Source organism: Asterias rubens, chromosome 7, assembly GCF_902459465.1.
Source record: "Asterias rubens chromosome 7, eAstRub1.3, whole genome shotgun sequence".
Classification (NCBI taxonomy): Eukaryota; Metazoa; Echinodermata; class Asteroidea; order Forcipulatida; family Asteriidae; genus Asterias; species Asterias rubens.
In genome coordinates this window covers 658,837-676,240 of record NC_047068.1, presented here as the reverse complement: position 1 = coordinate 676,240, position 17,404 = coordinate 658,837, and the positions used below count along the sequence as shown (strand labels likewise).

At 37.2% G+C, this 17,404-nt stretch overlaps 1 long non-coding RNA gene across 1 annotated transcript; it reads left to right on the top strand.

Moving 5' to 3' along the window:
• The first annotated feature begins 1,915 nt into the window (after positions 1-1,915).
• LOC117292680 lies at positions 1,916-9,259 on the top strand. Its single transcript, XR_004519310.1, has 5 exons — positions 1,916-2,180; positions 6,998-7,115; positions 7,700-7,823; positions 8,452-8,587; positions 9,074-9,259. It is a non-coding gene; the product is annotated as an uncharacterized LOC117292680 (long non-coding RNA).
• Positions 9,260-17,404: the final 8,145 nt, after the last annotated feature.

Genomic DNA, 17,404 nt, shown 5'->3' with positions numbered 1-17,404 from the left:
GTGTTATGGCTGATGACCTGTTTCTGCTAAGCAAGATTTTTCTGTGCTAAGCAAGCAACCTTTTGAAATTAGACCCAGACCTACATGATTAAATGGGCCTTTGGAAGGAAGGATTTAATAACAGACAAGTGTTTACTCAAATGTTGTGTGTGCTGTAAAGCTAACTGAAATTTCACTGGTTAGTTTCTTTTAAAAGATCATTTTCAAGTAAAAAACAAATGTATCCGCTCAAAACTGAAAAAAAAAAAAAGAAAAAAAGAAAAAAAAGAGATGTTATAATGCTTTCATTGTTGAGGCAAAGTGGATCAGAAAATATGGGATGGTATATGAGCCAGCAGTGTAGTTCATATTGAAGGTCGCTTGTTTGTTTTGTTGAAACTTAAAACAAAAAAATTTTTGAATTGTTTGAGTTAATAATCTCCTTGATTATCAATTTGACAAAGATTAAAGTCTTTAATATAATGTACATTTTATAATTCTTAAAAAAAGTCTTATTTAAAAGAGAAGACACTTTAATGCACTGAAAACAGAAAATGCATCTAGAAATGTAAATACACATAATTAATGAATGTGTAATATTTGTCTTTGTGCTTTTTTGAAATGTTTAAGTGAGGAAGAAAGGTTGCATGGAGTAGAGTGCTGTCACACAGCGTGGTTGCGGTCATCAATTCTACACACAAGACTATGAATGAGTCTTTGTTTGTTTCTCGAATAGTTCAAGTTCATGTTTATTACTTTTTAAGAAATGAATGAAAAAGTTGATCATCATCGCATGGCCATTTTTGTTTACTCCCAGTCAAACTAGTATAATTGAAGTGAGGCTGGAACTAAAAATGAACAAATAAAGGTAGTGGACACTACTGGTAATTACTCAAAATAATTATTATCATAAAACCTTTCTTGATTACGAGTAATGGGGAGAGGTTGATAGTATAAAACATTGTGAGAAACAGCTCCCTATGAAGTAACATAGTTTTCGAGAAAGAAGTAATTTTCCGCGGAATTTTATTTGGAGACCTCAGATTTAGAATTTGAGGTCTCGAAATCAAGCATCTGAAAGCACACAACTTCATGTGACATGGGTGTTTTTTTAATTTCATTATTATCTCGCAACTTCAATGACCAATTTGAGCTCTAATTTTAACTGGTTTGTTATTTTACGCATATGTTGATGAGATGCACCATCTGTGAAGAGGTAGTCTTTGACAATTACCAGTAGTGTCCACCGTCTTTAATCACAAATATTAGGTTACCTGCAAAAGTACCATTTAACATCTGTGACTGGTATCCTGTTCATTTTGCTTAGCTGAAGTTATTAAGCAATATTTGTTTTTGCTTAGCTCTAACATGTTAATTGCTGAAACAGCCTAATCTTTCTCAGCTGCAACCCCAAACTTTGGATAACAATAAAAAAACAAAATTCCCCACTTCCAAAATATTCCTTGTTAATTAACAGAAATAACAATTAACCGATAATTCCACCAGTTTAAGTGGTGCTTTGCAGACAATCAGAATTTGAAATAATAAGAAACCCGTTTTGTTTCTGTGTTTTGTATTTTATGGATTACTAAAGGCCATGCTTGCCACGTTTGAAGTGTTCACAGAGTACATAATAAAATTGATAGTTTTAGCTGGAATTTAATCATGAGTTTCGGCTTATTTCTTATTTTATTACAAATTATTCTGTTCGTAAGAGGCCATTGTATTTTAATAATGTTGATGTGTATTGTATCTAGCTTATCGAAATATGTGGTGGGTGTGGGTCAAAACAAGTTGATGAAAGTCGAAGTTCAATGTTTTTTTCCGGTGCTCGGAGTGCTGTTATATTTTACCAAATTTATACCAATAAATTACAATTTTGTGAGTTGTAAAAAAAAAAAAAAAAAAAAAAAAAATCAAACTACCCTTGTTCAAAAAAGGAAAAACAAAACGGGGGAAACCCACTTAGAAAGACTCCACCCCAAAACATGTTTCTTTATGTTTGTGGTCCCAACCACCCAACACTTACCCCCCCCCCTGAACAGTATATGCAAATTGGCCTACGTAGGCCTACGTCATGGAAATCGCCGCCATATTGGATAGAAAATGGTGAACGGTGAAAAAGACCTCGCGTGTTGCTGCAAGTTTTTTTTCACATGTTATGAACAATTAAGCAGCAAAATTACAGCAAAGATAGCAAGGTAAGTTTGTAAAAAAATATATAGCTTCTCTGGGGGACTTTCTGGTGTTGAAACGATCAAAATGATGCATACATACGCGCTTACCTGTCGTCAAAGCGGCAAGTTTGAAATGCACGTACGTTCTTCACTAGTAAAAACTTTATCGCATTGAACAATGAACAGGTCAACAAACCGCATGAATATGCAGAACAATGCTCTTCAAAAGCCATTCAAAAGCCAATCAAGTATCAGTGTTGTGACCTATGCACATTAGTTAGAATGATTGACACGTACTTTTGACCTCTTTCATTCTTTTTATCAATCTCATTTAAACTTAAAAACACTATTCCTGTGTTCGTGGTCTTGAGTCTTGACAGACTTGAGTAGTTTGACACAAACCTCAATCAATTAAAGGAAATTATTTGACTGGTAACTACAAATCTCAGTTTAAGTCACCTTGATTATATGGCACTATCATTATACAAAATATGTCCTTGATTCGACTTTGGAAACTTGTAAAAGATTCACAAAAATCCCAACAAAATTGAGCGCTAGAGTATTCACCGCTCTAAGCTTGGTGAATGTTTTTGTTACAGAGAAAAGCAGTGTTCTTTGTAAACTGGGGACAGATTTTACTTCCCAAAATATGTACAACTTCCTTCTAAGGGAGTGTGTCACAACCAACCCATCGGGGTTGTTGTTGCAACCTAGGAAGAAACCAACACTGCAGAAATAAATTTGCACTCAAGCCAATCAAGATTATTACAAAATATTACAATTTATTTACAACACAACTCTTCTGCAATCTGAATTATTTTCAGTGGCCACACCTCAAAAAACAATAAATTCAACTTCCAAAATTCACTCATTCCAAACCTTAAATTGAGTCAACCCGACTCTTAAACTTGTGAGTTACAGTTACTGGCTTCAAGTAACCTTAACTCGCCAGTAGTTGATTCAAGTTTCTACGCCTTGCATCACCTCGATCTCAAATTCCAACTTCTCAATAATTTCAACAATATATCTCCGGTACTTTGCAAATTCTCAATAATTCATCAATATCTCCAATACTTTGCAACTTCTCAATAATTTCAACAATATATCTCCGGTACTTTGTAAATTCTCAATAATTCAACAATATCTCCAATACTTTGCAACTTCTCAATAATTTCAACAATATATCTCCGGTACTTTGCAAATTCTCAATAATTCAACAATATCTCCAATACTTTGCAACTTCTCAATAATTCAACCAGGTATCACAGTACTTGGTAACTTCTTTACAATCCAACAATTATTTAACAAACTGTCTACTCTAAGGTTCACACCACTCCTTAGGCTCGTTAATTCTCCTGAGTCTACAATATCATAGTTCCTCAATGGTCGTGAGAAGTGTACTGTTCATTGGATGTTCATCTGTGCATTCTGTGTTTCCAGCTCTAGAAAACCCTGCCATCGGTTAAGTTCCAACTCCACTCTAGTGATGAAAATGTTGGCGTGACGGTCCCATGTGATTTATCATGTCATCAGGGGCGTCCGATCAGTCACTCCCGGACTTTAAAAGTCGGGTGGATAAGGGCCATCTATAATAATTAAAAATGAACCAAAACTGTACAAGAACAAGGTCGAAAACATTATGGGATGGTATCGGCACGCTTTCCAATAAAACAATGAAAAATTATCAAACTTGCAATTCTCCGCTTTTGGACCAACAATTCCTTTAAACAAAAAATGCTTTTACAAAATGCTTAATATTGAATGAAAAATACTACTTCAATCCAATGGGTTCCTCCATAAACATAATTAAAAGTAACTTACGATTTGTCGAGTTCAGTCCTCCTCTGTGCCTTACCAGAATTTAACGTCTGTGCTGTAGCAACGCAAGCAGAACTCTAAATGCATAGCCCCAACTTCCTACACATCACCCCACTCACTTCAGAACTGGTACTCTGCACATCAATTCACTTTCTCCCATTCATATACACCACCACCACTATCTACACTCAAGCATACCAGTGAAATTCTCAAGACATTCCCGAGAGCCAACGCCCCAAGGAAAACAAAGGACCGCCCCTAACAAAAATCCTTTGTGCTTGCATTGCAAGTTCTACTGCTGCACAGTAGCACTTGCCCACCTGTCCAAACTATTTACAACATTTCAACACGGTAGCTGTAGCCGCTGCACAGTAGCCAGTAGCGCTTGCCCCAGCAGTTGCACAGTAGCAGCTCACGTTAGCACTATTTACAACAGCAAATCATGGCCCTATATTTTAGTGTACCACAAAATATACAAAACAACTATTTCCAACTGCTTCCATTAGTCAACCTGTGACAGAGTGACACTGGCGTAAATAAATACACGCTTGTTATATATAGATTGTTGATCACTCAACGTCAAAGATAATAAATAATAATGGTTGTGTCTTTCGGACTATCCTTTCCACATTCGAACTAAACAGTTACACAATAAAAAGCAAAGGAACAGTCGCACCGGATTATAGGCGTCCACTTTCCACTCCACAAAGATGTAAGCTAAAAAATCCCAGCTTCCACAAAATAACTATCTGAGATTAACATGTTGTGGTTCCAGTCACAAAGTTCAAAGTTCACATAAATCATAAAGTTCTCAAAAGCTGTTGCGCCCTCTGCTTCTCGTGGACGTCTTGGACGTCTTGTCATTCGGTCGGCACTCAGTCCGGCGTTTCTTCTTAGTATCCATACTCACACCCAGGGGTGAAAACATCTATTTTGGGGGGAAAGTAAACCACAATCTTCTAATAAATTTTTCCAACAAATGAATAATAAACTGCTCAAAGTTTTCAATGAATCTTCCATTAAATTTCTTACAGGCAAAATGAACATTTTCAAAAGTCCAAAACACTAGAGAATTTAATAAACAGTAAACACGCCTCTAGAATGAATGTAATAAGCATTGAAAATAGCCATGACTTGCATTTTCCAAACCACATTGATTTAAAACTAAACTTCTTCTCGGAACAAAAATAGCATCATGCACTTGATTTGAGTAAAGTTTGAAATGCAGAAGTATGAAATAAAAATAAGAAATTAACTTACGGTTACCATAATAGTGTTGCTCTTGAAGCTCAGCTCTCAGTATTGTTGTCTCACTGAAAACAATTTGTCCTAAAATATAGCAGCCTGAAAATCTGCTCTCATTTTTGGCAATGGCGCACAATCACAAAGAATTGCAGAGACTAAACTCCCAGTGCAACTTTTTGCCACTGGATCAACAAGGATCACATCCTCTCTCTATCTAAGGGCTGCTAGAATTACCTCCCTCTATCCAACACACAGCTACATTTTTGTAGCATAGACTCACTCTTCCTGACCGCACCAATGTACTCAACATACATGTACCTCACAATTCCCTCTATTCAAAACTTCATACTTGACTGGAAAATAATGCTCTAAGGAATTCCTGAGGGATAACTTAAGACTGTAGACCCAAATAAGGCAAAGTATTTAAATATAACAAAGACACTGAGTAACTACATGTAAATGTACCTACTGGCCCTGCCATTAGGAACAGTAAACTTTTATTAAACTCACAGCTACTGAGGAGGGAAATACTAAATTCACATGTCTCCATGAGATTAAATTCTGACAGCTGACCTCTTAGAATCCTCCTCTTGCAGTCTTAAAAAAAGATTTGGTCAGTCGCATTACATTGCACAGTCAGTCACATTACCGGTTAGTCACATTACACTTTTTTATGACTAGCTGTTCAGGTATACCAACTAGAGTGGTGGATTTCTTGACTCATTTCAGACTTTGGGTAGTTCTAAGCATATTTTGAAATGCCATGAAGATAGTCATTTGATTTTTCTTACAATTGAAATAACTTCGTCTCTCGGTCAGTCACATTCAACCCTGTTAAATCTTCACAGGAACACTAAATTAAAATTCATTCTGGATTTTAAAATAATTGTACCTGCTGCTAATCACAAATGTCAAAGTTTTTCTTGAAAAATATTTATGGTAGCCTTTTGTCAAGGCCTTCATGGCTTGGACAGCTTCGTAGAGCCTCGGTCCCAAGCGACTGGAACGGGAGACCAGACACGGGAGTGGAGAAGCCACGAGGGCCTTTTCCAACTTGTTTGCGGTTTCTTATGTGTTTCTTCAAATCTCGACCTTAGCTACCCAAAAGGGTAGCAAAAGCCCAAACCAATCAGAAGCGACGGGGGTCAGCAGGTCAGCATACATTAATGCACGTTTCATACTCGATGAATAATTCATCAACAAAACTGCAGAACAAGTTGGAAAAGGCCCTCCTCGTGGCTTCGACACTCACGTGTGGTCTTCTGTTCCAGTCGCTTGGGCCACGAAGGCCTTGACAAAAGGCTCTCTTTATGGGGAAAAATATTTAACTTTGAAGAAACTGCCTTAACATGCTTACTTTTAAACAGCGGCTACAGGATAATCTCTGGTGTTTTTGATCAGCAGAGTGTTGGTTCGAATCCCCAGCCGTGACACTTGTGTCCTTAAGGAAGACACTTAACCATTGCTTTGTCCTTCGGATGGGACGTAAAGACGTTGGTCCCATGTGTTGTGTAATGCATGAAAAAGAACCAAGTGCATTTTTCTGTATGCCTTGTAAACCCTTACGAGGTGCTAAATAATTTGGTCTCAAAATTCATCACTGCAACTACCAATCTTTCTGAAAGTTTGTATATACTCAGCGCCTTGAGTACCTTGTTTAGTAGATACGTGTGCTTAAATAAGACTTTGATAATATTATTATTACCTAACAGTTAAACACCTGTTTAAAATAAAACCTAAAGATTGCATTTTGTTTTTACACTTTGCGTTTTCTACAGATAGATGTACATGCCACACCAACCCATGCATTCACCAAGGACCTGTTCAAGAAACCAAGAGGCATTATGCACCCCTCATCATGGGAGAGCAAAGACGAACAATTGGTCTTAATTCAAGGTAATGAGAGATTTTAGACAGTTCCTTTTTTCACAGTTCTCACCAGTTCTTGTGCAATACTGAGCATGTGCTCTCACGCACAGAGACACAAAAAAAGGACGTTTATGTCATTTGCCACCAGCATCTCAAAAGTGTCCCATTTTAATTTCTGGATGTCCTTTAATTTCTTTGTCAGCTTTATGAAAGATGTTGATTCTGGAGCATTTTTAGCTTGGGCTGGGATTCAATTACATTGCAAGCGTCGCTTAACAGCCGGGGGGGGGGGGTCTAATGGCAACAAGCCCCCCCCCCCCGACTATTTCACAGTACCCCCCACAGGAGGGTGAGTGGGTTCATGCGGCCGGCTCCGGATGATCTCCAGTGACTGAGCTGAAACCACAGTGGTTAGTAGGCCATTCCAGATGCAGTCGACACTTGTAAAAAAAAAATTCTCTGGAGTAAAGGGCACTGCTATATGAAGCATAATAGTTCTATGTTTCTTGAACAGTTTCAAACATTTTAAGGAATTTCATTGTTGCAACTAACACCAGTGTTTAAAAAGACTAAAGATTGCATTTTGATTTTAAACTTTGCATTTACTTTAGGCCTACTGATAGATGTACAGCCACACCAACCCATGCATCCACCAAGGACCTGTCCAAGAAACCAAGAGGCATTATCACCCCTCATCATGGGAGAGCAAAGACGAACAAATGGTCTTAATTTAAGGTAATGAGAGACTTTTAGACAGTCCTTTTTTCCCAGTTCTTTCTCGCCAGTAGTGCGTGTGCTCAGGCTGAGCATGTGCTCTCATGCTTAGAGACACACACAAAATGATGTTTATGTCATTTGCCACCAGCATCTCAAAAGTCTCCCAGTAATACTCTAAATTTATCTTTTGAAGTCCTCTGACTTCCAAGTTAGCTTCACGAGAGGTGTTGATTCTAGAACATTATTAGCTTGGGGTTCTATTACACCAGGCATCATTAGCCAGGGGGTGAGGGGGGGGGGGGTGAGGGGGGGGGTCTCATGGCATTGAGCCCCCCCCCCCAATACGTTGCCTCGGCCCCAGAAGTGCCGGATCCCATGAATAACATCCATGTGCGTGTATGTACCTTTAAAAATGAAAGACAATATGGTCCCTTAATCCCCTCCATGCCAGCCTTTTGTGGATCATCCCCCCCACCCCCAGGATAAATAGGCTGAAGTTGAAATTGAAGCTTGCAATGGTGTACCTAACTACAAGATTATGAGTACTGGGTCTATTGCGTCAGAATTAAACTCTGTTCAATCAGATTATTAAACGAAGACTAATACAAGAATAATTGCTTTATTTTACCTATGAACCAACTGCGAGGCGTCATAACAAAGACCCATGTCATCCATGAAGCAGCACCTAAGTCAACAGTGTCAGTTCATCAGCAAGGCTTGAATGAATGCACCGAGGGAGATTCAAGCTCAACTTAATGGAGGGCTGAGGTGGATGTGTTGAGGTACATAAGTACATAAATATTTTGTAGCATGCAACTTTTAAGAAAAAAGAGTGTGCCATGCAGCAGATTGTCTTTTGAAGAGTAAAATACAAATTATTAAAGAGAACCTAGTTCTTTATAGAGCATTTCAATTTTAAATGTATGGTTATATTTTGTTTGCAAAATGTTTCACTACATTTTGGAACACAAAGTAGCAGTGTGACTGAATGTGAAGGTCCAGAATTGGTTATCATTATCACAACTTTCTCCAACTTTGCATATACAGGCTTTTACTTCTACTAGTTAAAATACAGCAAACTTTAATTCCAAGAAATAGCTTTAAAGCTAAAAAAATAAGTTCAACAACAGTATTTTTTACAAAACTTTGGAAAAACATGATAAGACTTTTAATGAACTCTAAAAACTTATTTTTGATGCTGCCCAACACTCCTTGGTCACCCCTGTTAAAAAGTTAACATGCATGTTGTTATTGTTTTTATTTTTCAGCTTTACCTGGATGCTGTCTCTGTCACCTAATGGATCCAAGTCTTGACCTCTCTAGTTGCTCAAATTTTGTCTGAAAATGTGTTCAAGACTATGAAACTAAAGCCTTGTGTTTTTTCACAAATTTTGCCAGAAAGTTTGTTATATCAAATTGTGCCCAAAAATGTTTACAAGGCTTATGGTTTTATCAAATTGTTCCTTAAAATGTTTACAAGGCTATATAGTCTTATGGTTCATAAAATTTTGCCTTAAAATGTTTACAAGGCTATAGTCTTATCAAATTTTGTCTACAATGTTTACAACTACAAGGCTATAGTCTTATGGTTTCATCAAATTTAGCCCAATTTTTTTTACAAGGCTATAGTCTTATGGTTTCATCAAATTTTGCCTTAAAATGTTTACAAGGCTATAGTCTTATTGTTTCATCAAATTTTGCCCAATTTTTTTTACAAGGCTATAGTCTTCTGGTTTCATCAAACTTTGCCCAATTTTCTTTACAAGGCTATAGTCTTATGTTTGTTTTTATACAAATTTTGCCTTAAAATGTTTACAAGGCGATATATAGTCTTATGGTTTCATCAAATTTTGCCTTAAAATGTTTACAAGGCTATAGTCTTATGGTTTCATCAAATTTTGCCCAATTCTTTTACAAGGCTATAGTCTTATGGTTTCATCAAACTTTGCCCAATTCTTTTACAAGGCTATAGTCTTATGGTTTCATTAAATTTTGCCTTAAAATGTTTACAAGGCTATAGTCTCATGGTTTCATCAAACTTTGCCCAATTTTTTTTACAAGGCTATAGTCTTATGGTTTCATCAAATTTAGCCCATTTTTTTTACAAGGCTATAGTCTTATGGTTTCATCAAATTTTGCCCAATTTTTTTACAAGGCTATAGTCTTATGGTTTCATCAAATTTTGCCTTAAAATGTTTACAAGGCTATAGTCTTATGGTTTCATCAAATTTTGCCCAATTTTTTTACAAGGCTATAGTCTTATGGTTTCATCAAATTTTGCCCAATTCTTTTACAAGGCTATAGTCTCATGGTTTCATCAAATTTTGCCTTAAAATGTTTACAAGGCTATAGTCTCATGGTTTCATCAAATTTTGCCCAATTCTTTTACAAGGCTATAGTCTTATGGTTTCATCAAATTTTGCCTTAAAATGTTTACAAGGCTATAGTCTTATGGTTTCATCAAATTTTGCCCAATTCTTTTACAAGGCTATAGTCTTATGGTTTCATCAAACTTTGCCCAATTCTTTTACAAGGCTATAGTCTCATGGTTTCATCAAATTTTGCCTTAAAATATTTACAAGGCTATAGTCTTATGGTTTCATCAAATTTTGCCCAATTCTTTTACAAGGCTTTAGTCTCATGGTTTCATCAAATTTTGACTTAAAATGTTTACAAGGCTATAGTCTTATGGTTTCATCAAATTTTGCCAAATTTTTTTTACAAGGCTATAGTCTTTTGGTTTCATCAAACTTTGCCCATTTTTTTTTACAAGGCTATAGTCTTATGGTTTCATTAAATTTTGCCTTAAAATATTTACAAGGCTATAGTCTTATGGTTTCATCAAACTTTGCCCAATTTTTTTTACAAGGCTATAGTCTTATGGTTTCATCAAATTTAGCCCATTTTTTTTACAAGGCTATAGTCTCATGGTTTCATCAAATTTTGCCCAATTCTTTTACAAGGCTATAGTCTTATGGTTTCATCAAATTTAGCCCAATTTTTTTACAAGGCTATAGTCTTATGGTTTCATCAAATTTTGCCCAATTCTTTTACAAGGCTATAGTCTCATGGTTTCATCAAATTTTGCCCAATTCTTTTACAAGGCTATAGTCTCATGGTTTCATCAAATTTTGCCTTAAAATGTTTACAAGGCTATAGTCTTATGGTTTCATCAAATTTAGCCCAATTTTTTTACAAGGCTATAGTCTTATGGTTTCATCAAATTTTGCCCAATTCTTTTACAAGGCTATAGTCTCATGGTTTCATCAAATTTTGCCCAATTCTTTTACAAGGCTATAGTCTCATGGTTTCATCAAATTTTGCCTTAAAATGTTTACAAGGCTATAGTCTCATGGTTTCATCAAATTTTGCCCAATTCTTTTACAAGGCTATAGTCTTATGGTTTCATCAAATTTTGCCCAATTCTTTTACAAGGCTATAGTCTCATGGTTTCATCAAATTTTGCCTTAAAATGTTTACAAGGCTATAGTCTCATGGTTTCATCAAATTTTGCCCAATTCTTTTACAAGGCTATAGTCTCATGGTTTCATCAAATTTTGCCTTAAAATATTTACAAGGCTATAGTCTTATGGTTTCATCAAACTTTGCCCAATTTTTTTTACAAGGCTATAGTCTTATGGTTTCATCAAATTTTGCCCAATTTTTTTACAAGGCTATAGTCTTATGGTTTCATCAAATTTTGCCTAATTCTTTTACAAGGCTTTAGTCTCATGGTTTCATCAAATTTTGCCAAATGTTTTTTTACAAGGCTATAGTCTTATGGTTTCATCAAATTTTGCCTTAAAATATTTACAAGGCTATAGTCTTATGGTTTCATCAAATTTTGCCCTAAAATGTGTAAAAGGTGTTATATATTTCAAGTTTGGTTTTGTGTGTACGAAAATAAAGGCTAACTTTTAGGGTCAAAGACTAATATCTCATTATTACTTGAGTCGCCTACTTGGCCGCCATATTTAAACACAGTGCAGCAATGGGAGTGTATTATTTTTTACACCTAATTTCATATGCGCAAAAATACTTGGCTAAAAGCGACTTAATACATACCCAATTGCATTGTAGTTAAACATGGTGGCCTGAGGGTCCATCTTAACCTGATGGAACCCACCCCCACACTGTAGAGGGGCTAACATTGGTCCTTATAGTGTGGGGGTAGGTTCCATCGGGATAAGATGGGCCTTCAATATTTGAATTGGGGGGGGGGGGGGGGGGGGTTGATGCAAATAAAACACAAGTTACAAGGAGAGTCCTGTTCAATTTTTTATTGAAAATTTTGGCCAAAAAAAAAGCAGAGTCGTGCAAACACCTGTGCCTGTCGGTGGACCCCCTCGGCCACCTGGAACTTGTGATGGTCTTAAGGTCCAAGTGCAATGGTTGATATGTTCTCTGTTCAGTGAAGTTCAATTAGATGCGCTACTAGTGGTTTTGTAACAACGATGTAGTGTCTTACAAATCTATCGAGCTAGACGCAATTTAGCGCTTTGTTTTAGACGCAGAACTGCTGAGCAGAAGGTAGTTGTTGCTTGCTTAAATGAAATGGTGCCCTCAAGAGTGCTTAGGATTTCACCGATTGTGGTTTCGCAACCAAGCTTCACTGGTGGTGCCAAGAGGTGTCGACGCTTGTTCCAATGGGATCCTAACTCGACAGATGATGACAACTTCTATCCAGATGATGATGTGCTGGTCGGTGAAACAAGTTCTATAATGGCCAGTAATTTAGTTACCAATTGTGTGGTAAGCAAGTCGCAAAAATTCTTCGGAAAAGTCCTGACGTATTACACAAACGTCACAAATTTGTTCAACAGTTTGAGCATGATAAGTAGTGATTTTTTCTCACTGCACGTTTGCCAACAAATGATACCGGAGATGACATTGGATCAATATTAAGTCTACCATCCATAAAGAACATGTAAATTGACCAAGTATTTCAACAGGGCTAAAATTAAGCGTGATAAATTCACCACTCAAAGACAGTATGGGTCGTCACCAAACATGTCTTATTGTAGAGAATACGCAACAGCAATGAAAGTATGGGTAATTCAAAACACAGGTAAAAGTGTAGAGAATACGCAAGACCAGGGGAATTATGGGTAATTCAAAACACAGGTGACAATGTAGAGATTGCGCAAGACCAGGGGAATTATGGGTAATTCAAAACACAGGTGAAAGTGTAGAGAATACGCAAGACCAGGGGAACTATGGGTAATTCAAAACACAGGTGAAAGTGTAGAGAATACGCAAGACCAGGGGAATTATGGGTAATTCAAAACACAGGTGAAAGTGTAGAGAATACGCAAGACCAGGGGAATTATGGGTAATTCAAAACACAGGTGAAAATGTAGAGAATACGCAAGACCAGGGGAATTATGGGTAATTCAAAACACAGGTGAAAGTGTAGAGAATACGCAAGACCAGGGAAATTATGGGTAATTCAAAACACAGGTGAAAATGTAGAGAATACGCAAGACCAGGGGAATTATGGGTAATTCAAAACACAGGTGAAAGTGTAGAGAATACGCAAGACCAGGGGAATTATGGGTAATTCAAAACACAGGTGAAAGTGTAGAGAATACGCAAGACCCGGTGAAGTATGGGTAATTCAAAACACAGGTGAAAGTGTAGAGAATACGCAAGACCCGGTGAAGTATGGGTAATTCAAAACACAGGTGAAAGTGTAGAGAATACGCAAGACCAGGGGAATTATGGGTAATTCAAAACACAGGTGAAAGTGTAGAGAATACGCAAGACCAGGGGAATTGTGGGTAATTCAAAACACAGGTGAAAGTGTAGAGAATACGCAAGACCAGGGGAATTATGGGTAATTCAAAACACAGGTGAAAGTGTAGAGAATACGCAAGACCAGGGGAATTATGGGTAATTCAAAACACAGGTGAAAGTGTACAGATCACACAAAAAAGGCCAGGGGAATTGTGGGTAATTCCAAACACAGGTGAATGTGTAGAGAGTACGCAAGACCCGGGGAAGTATGGGTAATTCAAAACACAGGTGAAAGTGCAGAGAATACGCAACACCAGGGGATGTATGGGTAATTCAAAACACAGGTGAAAGTGTAGAGAATACGCAAGACCAGGGGAAGTATGGGTAATTCGAAACACAATGAAAGTGTAGAGAATACGCAACACCAGGGGAAGTATGGGTTATTCAAAACACAATGAAAGTGTAGAGAATACGCAAGACCAGGGGAAGTATGGGTTATTCAAAACACAATGAAAGTGTAGAGAATACGCAAGACCAGGGGAAGTATGGGTAATTCAAAACACAGGGGAAAGTGTAGAGAATACGCAAATAAGACCTGGGGAAGTATGGGTAATTCAAAACACAATGAAGTGTAGAAAAAAATGCAACCCTTGACCTCTTCTAAAAACCAACCAATTCGAATGATAAGAATCCAATGTCATCTTTGGTATCAAAAGGCAATAAAAAGGGTGTCCTTACTAGATATTTCTGATGTAAAGTGGCATGACTAAGCAGAACATGTTTCTCCAGCCCTCATATCATCAACTGAATAGAAGTCCTCATCATCCACCAAGTCCAGATTCCATTGGCTCAAGCAAAGACATCTCAAGGCACCTTTGATGATCTTGAAAGATCCCCAGTTCAAACCTGTTTACTAGAGAACAAAAGAGTGACGTGACCAACAAAAGGCTAAATAATAAGGGGCCCTCATCCCGACGTCTTGAGAGATCTTACCGAACCAAACGTTTTAGGGACCAACCACTACTTTCCAGCTCGGAATGCGCAAGTATGTATGCATCCAAAAATTGCTTCGCTCTAGCTCATCAAATTTGTAAGGCATTACACCAGTGAAACAAAACACTAGTGATGCATCTAATTAAACTTCACTGAACAGAGAACATACCTTCCATCGCACCCAGACCACCAGGACCAACACTTGTTCCAGGCAGCCGAGGGGGTCCACCAACAGGCACAGGTGTTTGCACAACTCTGCGAGTTTTTCATGGGTTTGGATGAGGCCCTAACATACATGAAAACCCTCATGAGAATGAGCTGCTCCCACACAATGAGTCAAAAAGATTATTTCTGTGCTTTTTTTTACCTTGAGCTCTGAAAAATATTCTCAATATCTTTCAGAGGTAAAACCCCCAATGAAAAAAGTACAACAAGTAAGGGAATTTTATCAATGTATTTGATAGAAATTTCCATATCTCTGCAAGATACTGAGATTTCTATAATTTTGCTCAATTTCTGACAAATTCAGACAAAATTCTGATTTAAAAAAAGAGATTTAAATGTATAAAAAAGGAGAGTTTTGTCAGTCCTTTTTTTGATAGAAAGGCCCATATCTCTGCAAGATACTGAGATTTCTATAATTGTGTTTTTATGTTTGCCCAATTTCTGAAATAATGAATTTGCTTGCAAGAAAAGTCATTATTTTATCTAAAAAAACTCTTTTTCATGGTCTCATTCTTTAGTAGGAGCAACTCTTACATTTAAACTAATTACTTTTAAACTAATTACATTAAACTATCTACCCAAAGACATATGATTCAGACAGGGTGGTTAGGATGTTCTCTTCAATTCTTAGCATCTACAATTTCAAAAAAGTGTCTCAATCAGAGTGCTCTCTGACTGGTAAAACTGTTTCCCAAGAAGACAATCAGAGTGCCCTGATTATCCGCAAGGGAAGGTGTCTATTATATTCATCCAAAAGTACCACCAAAATTTCTTTGAACAATTTAAACCAGGGTGCTTTCTGACTGGTAAAACTGTCCCAAGAAGACAATCAGAGTGCCCTGATTATCCGCAAGGGAAGGTACAAATTATATTCATCCAAAAAATCAGAAGAAAAATTTGTTTGACATTTCTCTGAACAGTTTCAATCAGAGTGCTCTCTGACTGGTAAAACTGTTTCCCAAGAAGACAATCAAAGTGCCCTGATTATCTGCAAGGGAAGATTTTCCTTTGGTTTGATGAGGAATTTTTGTTAGTTTTTCATTGATGAATTAATTGAAATCTGAATCATACATCTTTAGTGCAGATAAGGGATGGATCTTGGGACAAAAGGGGAAGTTGAGTTATTCACCACACAGGGAGAAGTGTGGATAAATCTAAGCTGAAGTCAAAGTGGTTATTTCACCATACAGAGGGTAGTATGTACATTTCACCACACAAGGGACCAAGTGTGAGTAATTCACAACACAAGGAGAAGTGTCATTTACCACAGTGTAAGGAATAGGCTGATCACCACACAAGGAAAAGTGTAAGCAATTCACCACTCAAGGGAAAGGGTCATTAATCACAGAGTAAAGAATGGGTAGATCACCAGACAAGATTATTGGCACACCCCTGGGACATAGACTAATGTACAAAACTAACTAAATTAAATACCTACAATGTATCATATATTAATTGTCATAAGCCTGGACACCCAATTAATGCCCTTTATAGACGTGAAAGGGGTAACTATTTCAGTATGGGTAGATCAGCACACAAAAGAAGTATGAGTAGATCACCACACAAGGGCTTTATGAGTAAATCACAACATAAGTGAAGGGGAGAGAATACGCACCACCAGGGGAATTATGGGCGATTCAAATCACAGGTGATAGTGTATAGAGAAAACACAACACCAGTGAACTGAAAGTAAGGGTTATTCTCCACACATGTGAAAGTGTAGAGAATAAGCAACACCAGGGGAAGTATGGGCGATTCAAAACACAGGTGAAAGTGTAGAGAATACGCAATACCAAGGGAAGTATGGGTAATTCAAAACGCATGTAAAAGTGTAGAGAATACGCAATACCAGGGGAATTATGGGTAATTCAAAACACATGCGAAAGTGCAGAGAATAAGCAACAACTGGGGAAGTATGGGTAATTCAAAACACAGGTGAAAGTGTAGAGAATACGCAACACCAGTTAAAGTATTGGTAATTCTCCACACATGTGAAAAGGTAGAGAATGAGCAACACCAGGGGAAGTATGCCCAATTCAAAACACAGGTGAAAGTGTAGAGAATATGCAACACCACGGAAAGTATTGGTAATTCTCCACACATGTGAAAGTGTAGAGAATACGCAACACAAGGGGAAATATGGGTAATTCAAAAAAATCAAAACACAGGTGAAAGTGCAGTGAATAAGCAACACCAGGGGAAGTATGGGTAATTCAAACCAAGGTGAAAGTGTAGAGAATACGCAACACCAGGGGAAGTATGGGTTATTCAAAACACAGGTGAAAGTGTAGAGAATATGCAAAACAGAGGAAATTCAAAACACAGGTGAAAGTGTAGAGAATATGCAAAACAGAGGAAATTCAAAACACAGGTGAAAGTGTAGCGAATATACGCAAAACCAGGGTAAGTATGGGTAATTTAGTAATGAAATATTTAGTCATCTACAACAGTTTTAATTAAATACACCTTAAATGTTGTGTCAAATTTTCTTTGACACCTAATGAACCTATTTAGACACTAAAGTGTCACCTATTTCAGACATGCGACTCTGTATTTTGACCAAAAACAAAAGAAAAACTATTTTTTCCAGAAACAGGCACAGCAAGATTTTGTACTGTGTTTTATTTGTCTTTGACACCAAAGTG